The following is a 13,279-nucleotide window of genomic DNA, read 5'->3' on the forward strand; positions in this document are numbered from 1 at the left end:
TAACACTGTCTTGTCGTCTTCTTTGATGTGGAGAAAGCATATAATACAACCTGGAGGTTTGGGATCCTCCGCAACCTATGGGACCTAGGCATCCACAGTAGGATGTGGAACTACCTGAGTGACTTTTTTTGCAGCCATTCTTTTCATGTACGCCTAGGCTCAACCCTCTCAAGGAACTTCATTCAGGAAAATAGAGTACCTCAGGGGTGCATATTAAGCACGACCTTATTTATTATAAAAATGAATTCCACAATTAAAATAATCCCGAAGTCCATCATGTATTTAGTCTACGTTGATGATCTTCAAATAGCCTGCACATGCTCAAACATAGCAACATGCGAAAGACAAATACAACTGATAGTAAACAAACTGGCCATATGGGCAGATCAAAAGGTTTCAAATTTTTCTTGCTAAAGTCGGTAGTTGTTCTGCTCTCACTTAGAAGAGGACTGCACACTGATCCCACCTTTTATCTGAAGGAAGTCACACTACCATTAAAAGATGACACAAATTTTTAGGAATATCTTTTGACTAACAATTCACAATTATTCTGCCACACATAAACACCCTCAAAAAGAAAGCTGCTTGATCCCTGAATGTACTAAAGATACTCTCACGAAAACACAGGGGCTCTGATAGGACATGTCTGTTACAAATTTATCGCTCTGTAGTACGCTCTACCTTAGATTATGGTTGCATAGTTCATGGGTCAGTGAGACCATCGTACTTTAAGGGGGGAGGCTACCCTTGAGCATCACCTTTTTTATTTCTTGAGATATCTTGATGAAATTTTCAGGGTAGGCTTACAGCATGAACATCTGAAGAATTACCAAGTTTCATAGAGTTGTGCCCACTGGTTCTCATGTAACAGGAGTATATCAAGGTGGTTTACATGGGTCCCTTGGGACATGCCTGGAGAACTTGCAAAATGTGCTGGCACTGTTAAATTCAGCATAGTCATCCCTGGATAGGTACTGCAGTGCAAGACAAGGCCCTTTTTCTAAATTTCCTTGCTGAAAAATTTTAGCACAGCCCTGAATTTTGTGTTCCTATTTAGGCCTCCATTAACCAAATTTTAATTGTTTATTATGAATTCCAGAGACAATATTTTAATAAAGCAGGCTTTTCTTGCCCTCAGAAATTTATTCAGGTATGGTATAAAAGAAACCCCATGAAATTCTGAGAAGTGGTTCCCAAGATATGGCTTTCCCTAGAAGCCAGACCAGGCAAAAAATTGATTCTTAGAAAACAGTCTTAAAAAATTGAGAGAACACAAACTATTTTTTTCTCGAGATATCTTGATGATATTTTCAGGGTAGGCTTACAGCATGAACATCTGAAGAATTACCACGTTTCATAGAGTTGTGCCCACTGGTTCTCAAGTTACAGGAGTATATCACGGTGGTTTACATGGGTTCCTTGGGACATGCCTGGAGAATTTGCAAAATGTGCTGGTACTGTAAAATACAGCATAGTCATTCCTGGATAGGTACTCCAGGGCAAGACAAGGCCCTTCTTCTAAATTTCCTTGGTAAAAATTTTTAGCATAGCGCTGAATTTAATTACTATTTAGGCATGCACCAATTGAACCAAATTTTATTTATCAACAATTCCAAACACAATATCTTCAATAAATGGGCTTTTCTTGCTCTCAAAAATTTATTTATGTGCAGGGTAAAAAGAAAACCACATGAAAATCCGCTGAGTAGTATCTGAGATATGCTGGGATGAGCAGCCATACAAGAAAAAAATTAATAATTCCAAGAAAATGGCCCTCGAAAGTTGAGACATTTCCAGGTCTAAAACGATCCTGCTGAATAGTTGGAGCTGTCTCTGTGCTCTTTCTTTTTTTGCCGCCTCTGAGTTTTCACTTCATTCTGTTTCTCAGCCTTGCCCATGCGCAGGGCATCTTTCTCAGCCGCTCGCTGGATGGCCAGTTGGCCAGGTGTGAGCCCCACCGACACAGAGACTTCTTTTGTGGCCCTGCAGCTTCCAGCGTTATACCTTAGCACTGCTTCATGCAGTGCTGTCTCCACAGCAATTAAAGATGCGTGTTGCTCCTTGGGCATCAGGGACCACAGGACTGAGTGAAAAGACTCTTGACGCGTTTTGGGTCTTCGCTCCCAAGCAGCGTCGGAGCAGGGAACCCTACGAGAGGCGCTCATATATAGGCAGCATGGCCTCAGCAACGTAGCCTGGAAGATTGTACGCATGTTTCGGCTGGGCTTCTCCTTTTGCTGCAGCAGCCTTATGCCGGCACCATGAGTCGGCACCCTCAGGACACAGTTCATGATGAGGCGCTGCTTCAGTTGAAGTGACGTGGTGGTATGATGCCATCACTGCACGCTGCATGGCAGCCACATCGTTAGAATTGCTCCTGAGGGCCCAGCCATAGTAGCCTGTTAATTTGTCAATGAGGGCCTTTGTAAGCCTGCCCTTGCCTCCTAATGGCTTCTCACTTTTCTGGACAAGATTGCGCAGTGCAGTCCCCATCCTTTTTTGGACGTGGTTCAGGCACTCTTCTTTTACGATGGGAACAAGGCCATAAACGTTCTCTTGTACAAGGGCAGAGAAAGTGCCACTGTCACCGTCGGACACAGGTGTTACGTAACGGAGGTTGTGTTTTCTGACAGAACGTGCAAAGAGAATCAGGGCTGCCTCCACCTCCATCCTCCCGGATTTTGCATCAGTGTTTTTTTGGCACACATGACCCTCATGCCAGCTTCAGTAATCCGAGTCCCCAGGTTTCGGTCCTATCTGACAACCAAGGCACTGGATTGATAGGACTACAGCATCCAAGATGAGGCCCGTGTGATATTCAATGATCGCCTCAACTCCAATGTGGGACGTGTGACCATGCTTGTGCCAGGTCCCATCATACATGACAGTAATGTCCCTGGAAAAGCCTCGGTCCATCTGCTTGTAGGCTTCTTTTACCGCAGTTGCAGATTCGGCGTAGAACTTTTCCATGCACTTAGCTTCTGGGTCCCTGAAGGTCTTCTTCAAGTGCTTTTGAAATGTCCGATGGTGAAGACCTCTGTGCGACACATTCATTGCTGCCCAGAAGTCATTGAGAGCTGTCTGTCCCTTCCCTATTTGTTTCATCGCCATAATTGCTCGAATATTGACTTCAAAAGCCTGTCCTTCGTTCTGGCGTGCAGAATTCCGCGCACTCGCAACAATCCCACAACGTGGGCACATCAACTCAAGTTTTGTTGCCAGTCCAAGTTTGGTGCCTTCTTGAATTTTCAGCCCACTTGCAAGGCAATGCTGGCACAATGGGTTGGAGAGCAGGTCGCCCAGCACATCCATTTGCACAAGGCAAAATTTCCCACCTTCAGTTGTAGTGCTGGCGGGTCCGGGATCGGGCGTCATGGCTTGAAACTTCCTTTGTGTGGCTCTGCATGGCGCCAAGTTGATCCTGAACGGCAGCACGTTGTGCCTCTGCCGCTTCTATCTTCTCAGGTGTCAAGAAATGTGTTGTCAAGCGAACGGTGGACAACGCGTTCTTGCCCTTAGGAGGAGATGCGGGACCGGAGCTGAAGGCCGCGGTCGCTGATGTTGATGGGCTTGGGTCACCAGGCGCACTTGAAACCACGCATTCTTGTGCTGATGAAGCAGAAGGTAGTACGTTGCTAGATGCGGCGACGCATTCGTCTTGTACCGTTGTAGCTGGTCCTTGGACGCTCTAAGCATCGGTGCAGTCGTTGGCAGCGTGCTTCGCCATGCGGATGCACCTCATAGAATGCTTCCTGGCACCGAACGCGTGTCGCGTCTCAAATTTCGTTGTAGGCATTGTGACTGGCCAAGCAACGATCAACAGGCTGCAAGAAACCGATCAACAGGCACGGCGATAGACTGTAAAGGCGGCGATAGCAAAAATGGCGAAAGGCGAACACACCACACAAAGGAGAGCAAGAAGCCGCGGCGGAGACCATTGCGTCAGTGCGCGCAGCAGCCAATAGCAGCCGCCTGCTCCCCCGCGTTCTCGAGGGGCTTGCGTTTGGTCCAATCGTAGCCTCGGATTTCAGACACGGGAAACTCAAAAGCTGCCGCGAGGCCCCCAATGAAAAGCTAGCCACGCCTCGAGCATGCTGCCACCGCCACCACCGCCGGCAGCAAAGAAAAACGCAAGAATTCACGAACAAAACAAGATCGAAATGGCGGCGCTCTGTTTAGCAGGAGAGGAATGGAGCGCGCGCGTAGTTGGGGCATTTTCGGCGCTTGCTCGTGGCTCGGGGGCCGCTGTGGCTTGTTTTATTTTTAATTTTCGATACTCTCACGACGAATTAGACATTAATAATTACAGAAAAGGTGGTTTATGACACATACAGCCGGAATATCTACTTTTCTAAAAATTGACTTTTTCGCGATTTTTCGGTTTTGAAAGGTTGCGTCCCCCCTTAAACGACTGGATCCCGTCCATAATTTAGGTTTGCATCTTTCCTTTGGTGCTTACAGGACGTCGCCCATAAATAGTCTTCATGTAGAAATCAATGGACCGTCACTTACATAAAATATGGTGGGGCAACATAAAAAGAAAGAAAAATAATAAGCCCCTGCCTGCACCACTACGTATAACAGGCCTCATCCAATTTTAAAGTAAATGAAAAGGCCCAAAGGCAATGTTGTACTTTTGCCACCCGTAGGTGGGGAAAATGGAGAAAAATGACAATGACGGTGGGGGGTAAAAGCTACTAAGCGACCCACAGCCGAGGGAGCGGGCCTGGGTAGACTCCCCTGATCTACCCTGGGACGTAGCGGAAGGGGTTGGATAACGGGTGATAGGAATTGGGATGGGATTGGGGACAGCGTGTTTTGGCTCTGATCCTTCAATTGGCTCGACTCCATTGCTGGCCTGTCTGGCCAGGACAGGGAGAGCATCGAGATTGCCCAAATCTGTTCACTGCTGAACCATGTTTGTTATCCCTTCGCTACAAAGTGCCCATCAAGAACGCTCTTCAACAACAAACCGCAAGCTCTCAGCCACTGCTCTTGCGATTTGAAGAGATGTGGCAGAACCTCGGCGTACTAGAAAATTGCCAAGCATTGTACCATGGCAGCAGTAGATCTCGTTTTTGAGCAATTTCCCTGATATTGGTGATTGCACTCTTACACAGTTCCATAAAAAACAAATTCCACAACAACATGTAATACAAGAATTCCTTACACTTAAGGAAAGTGCAGTACTTTCACAGCTTTTTATACAGTACGGGGTCACTCTGCGTCCAGCCGGCCGGGAAGACGAACTTCCGTGCCAGCTACACGCAGGGGTTAATCAAGTATGCAACACATTTCCCCAACCTGTGACACAGAGTCGCAGCCACGGCAGGTCCGGACGAAATAGGCAACGGCAGGGCACGCTAGGAAATAGTTTATTATCCTAACGCGAGGCAAAGCACACTGTGGAAGAATGTTCTATCCGTAAAATAGATGTTCAGTAGCTCCACCAAGTCGTTGACGTCAACCGGCGTTGGGTTCGGGGGCCGGCGGGCAGCGAAAGGGTTCCTCGGGACACTCGGGTCAGGTCCGGCAGTGAGAGAGAGCTTCCCGCCGCGAGTTCCTCCTTTTACCCCCTCGGACATTGCCTCCCTAGCAGGAAATCATTGCCGCCAATTTTAGGCATACAACCCTCTCCGCAGAAGGCAGCGCGCTGCCGTGACGTCTCGTCAGTGCTGGGGCGGGAATGAGCTGAGTCGCAGGGGTGCCTTCTCTCCACATTCCTGGTGGCCAGCGCGCACGTGGAAGTCACGATCGCCGCTGGCGCGGGGGACGAGGTGGGATACCAGTGTATCCCACATCCTCCCCTCCTTAAGAAGCCTCCCGAACACAGAAACTGGGAGAATATTACTTGATCTGCTCCGCCATCCAGGGTTCGAGGTTCGATGTTCTTCGGCTCCCGCAGGTCCATCAGTTGACAGCCGTGCCACGCCCCCACCGATCAACTGCTTCGCTCCATAGGCTTGGCTTCCCGCGCGATGACGCTGTCGAAAGGCATCTTGCTCTCCGTCTCGGTCTTCCGAGTGCGCGCTGCTGCGCCGTTCCGGTGAATTTGGACGACCACCTGCTTGGCACTGGCTGTGATGGCTTGAAGGCCGGGCCCATGGCTGCACCGCCCTGAGGTACTACTGGGTCAGGTGGCTTCAGGGGCCAGGGCTGTGGCGCTTCTATAGTTGAGGCCGCGGTTGGGCTGCCCTGGCATACCTGGTCAGCAGGCAAGGGCCCATGGTTGCGGTGGTAATGGGACCCCGGCAGGCGGTGGCACACATTTGGCGGGTGGGCATTTCCGATGCTATGTAGCAGGTAGCCGGTGTGGCCTGGTTACAGCAGTGTGGCGACTGCAGGTTGCGGGCGGGGCGTAACGTCGGGCCTTCGGCGCGGTGCGTAGCCGAAGCTGGATGGTACGTGGCTGGTAGTTGGTAGTGGAACGGTGGGGTTCTGATGTGCCCTGCTTCTTTTCCGTCTGCGCTGAAAAAGGTCAACACAGATGTAGCCATCTTCTGCAGCGCATGCTACGTAGCTGTTCGATCCTCACGAGAGTCATGAGGGTTAACGCAAATCAGTCTTGCGTGACACTGATCGGCATGAGTGGCCCGTACGTCCATGCACCTAACGAGACTGCCTGCCGGCTCGCGCCCTCGCTCTAGGCTGCGCAGGCAGATTCTGTTTCTGCTTAGGGCGCAAGTTATAGTGGGACGCGGGGTTCACCGGCTGATCGCAGTGCTCGTTATCCGACTGTGGCGCGGGTCGGGCTGTGTCCTCAACCCATTCATCTCGCTGTACGTAACGTTTCAGGTCGCATACATGCACCGGTCCACCTGTCGGTTTCAACCGCAAGTCCTCGAGCCTGTAAACGAGCGTGGAAAGTTTCTCTCGCATGCGGAATGGCCTGATCCATTTCAGTGCCAGCGAGGCCGCAAACTGTTTGCTAGCGTCGCTGAGAACGTGCTGGCGTCGGAGCACCAGATCGCCCACTTCGTAGTGAACATCCCGGTGCGAGCATTCGTACTGTGCTTTCTGCTGTGCCCTTGCCGTGCCCAGGTTGCGGCGAGCCTTGCGTAAGGCTTCTGTCATCTTAGAGCGCAGCTGCGTCGTGTACTCAGCTCGTGCTGACGAAGCGACTGGCGTCTTCCTGCTGTCCGATAGAATCCGGTCCATCGGATTTAGCAGCTCTCTACCCAGATTGAGGGAAGACGGCGCATACCAAGCGAGCGGTTAACGGTCGAACACAAAGCAAACGCGATCTCCGGCAGATGGGAGTCCCAATGCTTGTGCCTCTCAGAGTATGTGACAAGCATGTGCTTAACGTTGCGATTGGCTCGTTCCGTATGGTTCGACTGAGCATGATAGGTGGTTGTTTTCTTGTGCTTAATGCCGAGTGCAGCGCATGAATCAGCAAACACCTTCGCAGTGAAGTAGGACGCGTTGTCCGTTATCAGCTGCTCTGGGAAACCGAACCTGGTGAATACGTTCATCAGCTTCTCCATGATCACTCGTGCCGTCAGCTTTCTAAGGGGGAAAAGTTCAACCCACTTGCTGAAGTGATCTGTGACCACCAGCAAGAACTTGTTCCTACTCGGTTTCATAGGACATGGTTCCATGATGTCACACGCCGCAATTTGCCAGGGAGTCTGGCTGTTGATCGGGTGCATAAGGCCGGGTGGTCGTCCGTCTCAGGGCTTCACACTTTGGCACACATGGCACGAGCGGGCATAGCGTGTTATGTCCCTTTTCATGCCAAGCCAGGTAGCAAAGCAGCGACACAACTTTGTGTAAGTCTTGGGGCCGCTTGCATGCCCAACGATGCACGAGTCGTGAAAGGAGTGTAACAGTGCTGCTCTCAATGCTCGCAATGTCACGACCTTGAACGCCTCGTTTGTGTCACTCTCGGAGGGGATATACCTCAGCAGGACGCTGTCAGAATCCAGCAGATACGAATACATCGCGCTCATAGCACTACCAGCTGTTTCCAAGCACTCCGCACCTACAGCAAAACCAGCTTTCTTCGTGTGCGCGGCGGCCCTGCCGCCCGGCTCCCGGAGCCCATCGAACACTTTTCAACAAAACGGATCCTTCCGCTGAGCTTCAATCAGTTCCTTTCTGCTAAACACGACCCCCACGGAACTCGCGTAGTCCACGTGGTTCACGCTCTCGCCCTGGATTAATGGTTGGTCCGTGTTCCTTACATGGGCTACGGCTCGGGTCTGTCCCTCACTCTGTCCGGCTGTCGGGCGGTCGGTCGCGTGACCTTCCTCGCACTGGACAGGCGCTCGCGAGAGTGCGTCAGCAACAGCATTGTTTTTTCCTTTGCGGTAGCGCACGGTGAAGTCGTAACGCTGCAGCAACAGGGACCAACGCGCTAGGCGGCCGCTCAGCTCGCTGAGTCATCTCAACCAGGTGAGCGCCATGTGATCCGTCTCGATCACAAAGGCCACCCCATCGACGTAGTAGTCGAACTTACGCAGAGCAAAAACTATCGCGAGACATTCCTTCTCTGTCACCGAGTAGTTTCTCTCTGCCGGCGTCAATGAACGGCTCGCGAAAGCTACCGGACGGAGAACGCCTTCATGGTCCTGAAGCAACACTGCTCCTAAGCCCAGGTCGCTTGCGTCGGTTTGAATCACAAACACCCGGTTTAGGTCTGGTAGCTCCAACTTAGCCGTGTCAGCGAGCACTTTGGTGAGGTTGCGCAGTGCATCCTCTTGCTCGTGACCCCAACTCCAGCGCTCGCTTTTCTTCAAAAGCTTTGTCAAAGCCGCCTGCAGCGCTGCGCAATCTGGGATGAACTTGCGATAAAAGTTCGCCATTCCCAGGAAGTGTCTGAGACCGGCTAGATCTGTGGGTGACGGAAACTTAAGCAAAGCCTCAAGCTTATCATCGCACGGCAGAATGCGGCCTCTGTCGATCGTGAACCCCAACAGTGTTATTGGGTCGCGGCGATCTGCACCTTTTTTCGGGTTCAAAGTGATTCCCATGGATCTCAGCCTCTCTAGGACATCTCTCTAGTGGCGCAGGTGTTCCTCGAACACTTTCGAGTACACGACGTTGTCGTCTAGGTACGCGAGCTCATGTTGCCACTTTGCATCTCCCAGAACACGGTCCATTGGGTTCTGATAAGTAGCGGGTGCTCCTACCAAAACCAAAAGACATTCTCTTGAATTGCAAAAGGCCTCTGTGACAAGTGAAAGCAGTTTTCTCCTTGTCCCGCTCATTCATTTCAACCTGAAAGTATCCGCGGCTAGCATCGAGTGTTGTGAAGTACTTCGCCCCACCTAGGTTGGACACTAGGGAAGAAATGGTTGGTAGAGGGTACGCGTCTTTTCTCGTAACGTCATTCAGCTTGCGGTAGTCCACGCAAAGCGATAAGTATTGTCTTTCTTTGGAACCAAGACTACCGGGAAGCCCCAAGGGCTGTTAGACCTCTCAACAATGCCAGTGTCGATAAGTTCGTCTAAGGCGCTGTCCAGTGCTTCCCTCTTAGCCAAGCTAATTGGTCTAAGATTGCACTTCCAAGGCAGTGTGTCACCCGTGTCTATTCGGTGCCTGACTATGGTAGTGAGGCCAGGGCGGTCAGTTAATGTTGCGTTGTACTCGTAGAGGGCGATGACAACCGCACCTTCTCCCTCTCCGTCACGCTGTTCACTTCCGACAGCAAGGGGTGCGCTGACCTTCCCTGCACGGCAGAGCAGTTGTATACTGCGGCAACCTTCTCTCTGCCCTCTCGGCAGCAATTGTCCGCTCGCCTCCTGGTTCTCGGGCTGGCGGGGTGGATTTGTCACAGTCCCCCCCCGCTCGCGCCGCGTTCGGAGTCTGAATTGTCTGCGACGCCGCTGGCGCTTTCGCGATAAGCTTGAAGGTGCCTGACGCCTGAAGGTGCCTGGTGCGCTCCCTGTAGCCTCCCCTGCTGATGTCTATCACAATAGCTGTCTTGGCTAGGAAGTCTCATCCAAGAATTACAGGAACTGATAAACAGGAAAGATGGACGAGGCGTTGTCGCCGCACGCGTCTTTCCCAGCGAACCACTATCCTAGCTGCACCGCTTGATTGCGCTGTGCCGCTCGCGAGGCGAAAAGTGGTATCGCACTCTCTCAACCAGATTTTGTTCTCGCGGAGATGGTTTAACACCTCGTCACCGAACAAAGAAGCGCTTGCTTCTGTCGAGTAACGCGGTTAATTTCTTTCGAGCTATCGTTAGCTCAATGAGCGGCGCTGACAAGTCAACAGAACTTCCTACACCACATGCCAAAGGCACTAGCAAACCGGTGTTCTCTGTGTACGCTGCACGGGATCGAAGGTCGATCACCGGCGGCTTTGGCCGTTTCCCGATTGTGTCTGGTCATGGGCGGGAGGGCGGCCACACTCACGGGCGAAGTGCCCCGGCTAGTCGCACTGGTAGCAACGGTTGCCCGGGCCCCGTCTGCCTAGGTGATGGTCGCCACGTTCCGGTCGGTCGTCTCGAACTCACGGCGCGGACGGTGGGGGCCGCTCGTGCGGCCGCGTGTGGGCCTCGCAATCTCGCCTAGGTTCGTTCCGCTCTGCGGCAGCGTGTGCTGTTCGCAATGCGTAGCTGAATGGGTCCAAAGCGCGGTCGGACAACTCCCAATCCCTTGGGACACGCTCGTCAGCAAACCATGCTGGCGCTTCAGCTCTGGATGGACTGTGCGCTGAGCTGCCATTCCACACGCAGCGCGGCTCAAGTGACAGCGATGCGGGTGGGGGCGGCCAATGCGCACGCGCAGAGAGGATGTCTCCCTGAATGCGCTTCGCCTCAGCAGCCAGCTCATCCAAATCTCTGAACCTGACTCCTCTCAGGTAGGCTGTCAAAGTCGGGTGCGCTTGTCTCGTGACACGCTCAACTTTCTCCATGTTCGTGGTGCGAGGGTCAGTGAGGTGATAAAGTTCGTCCATCGCTCGGACGTACTCTAACAGAGACTCGTCGGGGTGCTGGGTGTGGAGCGCCAGCTCTCTCCTCAAACGCCACTCGTAGTTTGCGGGAAGGAATTCGTCGCGGAAGCTTGCGCAATACGCCTCCATTGTCCTCGCTGGGTTGCCGGCCAGTCGGTACCAGCGGGCCGCTTGCTCCGTCAAAGAAACAGGCACAACACGCGTGAGCATTTCGGCGTCTGCGATCCCTGTCACTTGCTGATAATGCAGCAGACGGTTGAGGTACTCATTTGCTCCCGTAGTGTCATGGTACCCCGTGTAGGTAGGCAAGTCTATCCTAACACTTGGTGACTCGGCCGGGGCTTGTAAATTGTTTTGCAAAATACCCGCTAGACTCTCCATAACCTGCATTGCGTTCTGCAAGAGCACCTCGGATGATTGGAAACTTACGTCCACAGAGTTGGGCGCAGCCGCTGATGGCGTCGAATGATGAGGCCTAAGTGCCTTATTGTCCGCAGAGCGGCGAGGCGCCCGAAGTGGAGCCCCCCATACCAGGCCTAAGCCCTGCCAATGCGTCAGGGGATGTCCCTCGGTTATTCCGCGTGGAATGCCCAAGATTTGCAATACCAAACCCTTCTAAAGGCGCATTAAGTAGGGAGCCCTGGTTCTGTGCCGTTAGCTCTGACAGCATGAACAAAGACTGAAGGTCAGGTCTATCGGCTGTCATCCTTTGTTAGGGCGACGGCAGTCGTTCGCTCGAACAAAGGTCCCTGCTCAATTGCCTAGTTCGCCCCACGTTGGGCCCCAAGATATGGGGTCACTCTGCGTCCAGCCGGCCAGGAAGACGAACCTCCGTGCCAGCTACACGCAGGGGTTAATCAAGTATGCAACACATTTCCCCAACCTGTGACACAGAGTCGCAGCCACGGCAGGTCCGGACGAAATAGGCAACGGCAGGGCACGCTAGGAAATAGTTTATTATCCTAACGCGAGGCAAAGCACACTGCGGAAGAATGTTCTATCCGTAAAATAGATGTTCAGTTGCTCACCAAGTCATTGACGTCGACCGGATTTGGGTTCGGGGGCCGGAGGGCAGTGAAAGGGTACCTCGGGCCACTCAGGTCAGGTCCGGCAGTGAGAGAGAGCTTCCCGCCGCGAGTTCCTCCTTTTACCCCCTCGGACATTGCCTCCCTAGCAGCAAATCGTTGCCGCCATGCTCAGGCTTGCAACCCTCTCCGCAGTAGGCATCGCGCTGCCGTGACGTCACGTCAGTGCTGGGGAGGAAATGAGGAGAGTCGCAGGGGTGCCTTCTCTCCACATTCCTGGTGGCCAGCGCGCACGTGGAAGTCACGATCGCCACTGGCGGGGGGACGAGGGAGGATACCAGTGTATCCCACAACAGATGATTCAAAAACAGATGTTTACGTTAGAAGGGCAGTGGTAGAAGGAAATTGGAATAGAATAGTAAGACTTCCACAGTCTGCATCTATCTTCACTTCCGAATGTTACGCCATCTGTGTAGCCATAGAAAAAATAAATGAGAACCTCGCCAACAAAATTATCTACACAGACTCGCTAAGTGTGCTTACAGCCCTTGGCTTAGAAGTGCAATCACTCCACTGCTTCGCGATATCATACTCAACATAACAACCGCCATAGCTGAAGGACAAAACATAAAACGGCTGGGTACCAAGTCACGTCATCATAGAAGGCAACGAAAGAGCAGATTTGTGCACTGCTGAAACTCGTGACAAGCAAATAAAAATAGTAAATATACCGTTTAAAGATTGCAGTAACTTAGTACATCGTAACATAATACAAAAATGGCAGTCTGCATGGAACCATGAAGTAAATAACAAACTGCATGTTGTAAAACCAGTTTTACATGAATGGAAGTCCTGCACCCACCAGGAACGTTTCAAGGAAGTGATTATCTGCCATCTTGGTATAGAAGACGCACCTTGCACACAACTTTCTGCTGAAAAAACAAGACAAACCAGTTTGTACATGTGGAGATGAGCTTACAGTAAATCGCACTTTATTTTCATGCTCAAAACTGGAAAAGCTAAGGAAAAAGCGCTTTTATCTGTTTTATAACCGATGCATCTCTTTTCACCAAGTGCTGGTTTTAGTTGATAATGCAATTGTGGACATGTCTTGTGTTTTTGATTTTTAACACAAGGAGGTTTTCTTCAAAAAATGTATATCATGACCCAATGCTTCGCCTGATGCACCTCATCCACTTTCTATTTCTTGAGAAAAAGGCCGAGGTCTTTATTTGATTTGTTGGGGGCCTCAAGATCCTTGCCTAACGAAGGATGGTAGCTGAGGTTACCCGATCGCCTTTGAAGCTTCTACTAGCACCCATTTCTAAATTTTTTTTCTCTGCCATGAT

At 51.6% G+C, this 13,279-nt stretch overlaps 1 protein-coding gene and 1 pseudogene across 1 annotated transcript in view; one reads left to right on the forward strand and one right to left on the reverse strand.

Moving 5' to 3' along the window:
- Nucleotides 1-13,279, forward strand: part of LOC144116217 (mitochondrial-processing peptidase subunit alpha) — a 123,914-nt gene that overhangs the window by 79,738 nt on the left and 30,897 nt on the right. The window lies entirely within an intron of this gene.
- Nucleotides 1,728-3,111, reverse strand: LOC144116218 (uncharacterized; annotated as a pseudogene).

The sequence above is a fragment of the Amblyomma americanum genome, chromosome 1 (genome assembly GCF_052857255.1).
Source record: "Amblyomma americanum isolate KBUSLIRL-KWMA chromosome 1, ASM5285725v1, whole genome shotgun sequence".
NCBI classification, from domain to species: Eukaryota; Metazoa; Arthropoda; class Arachnida; order Ixodida; family Ixodidae; genus Amblyomma; species Amblyomma americanum.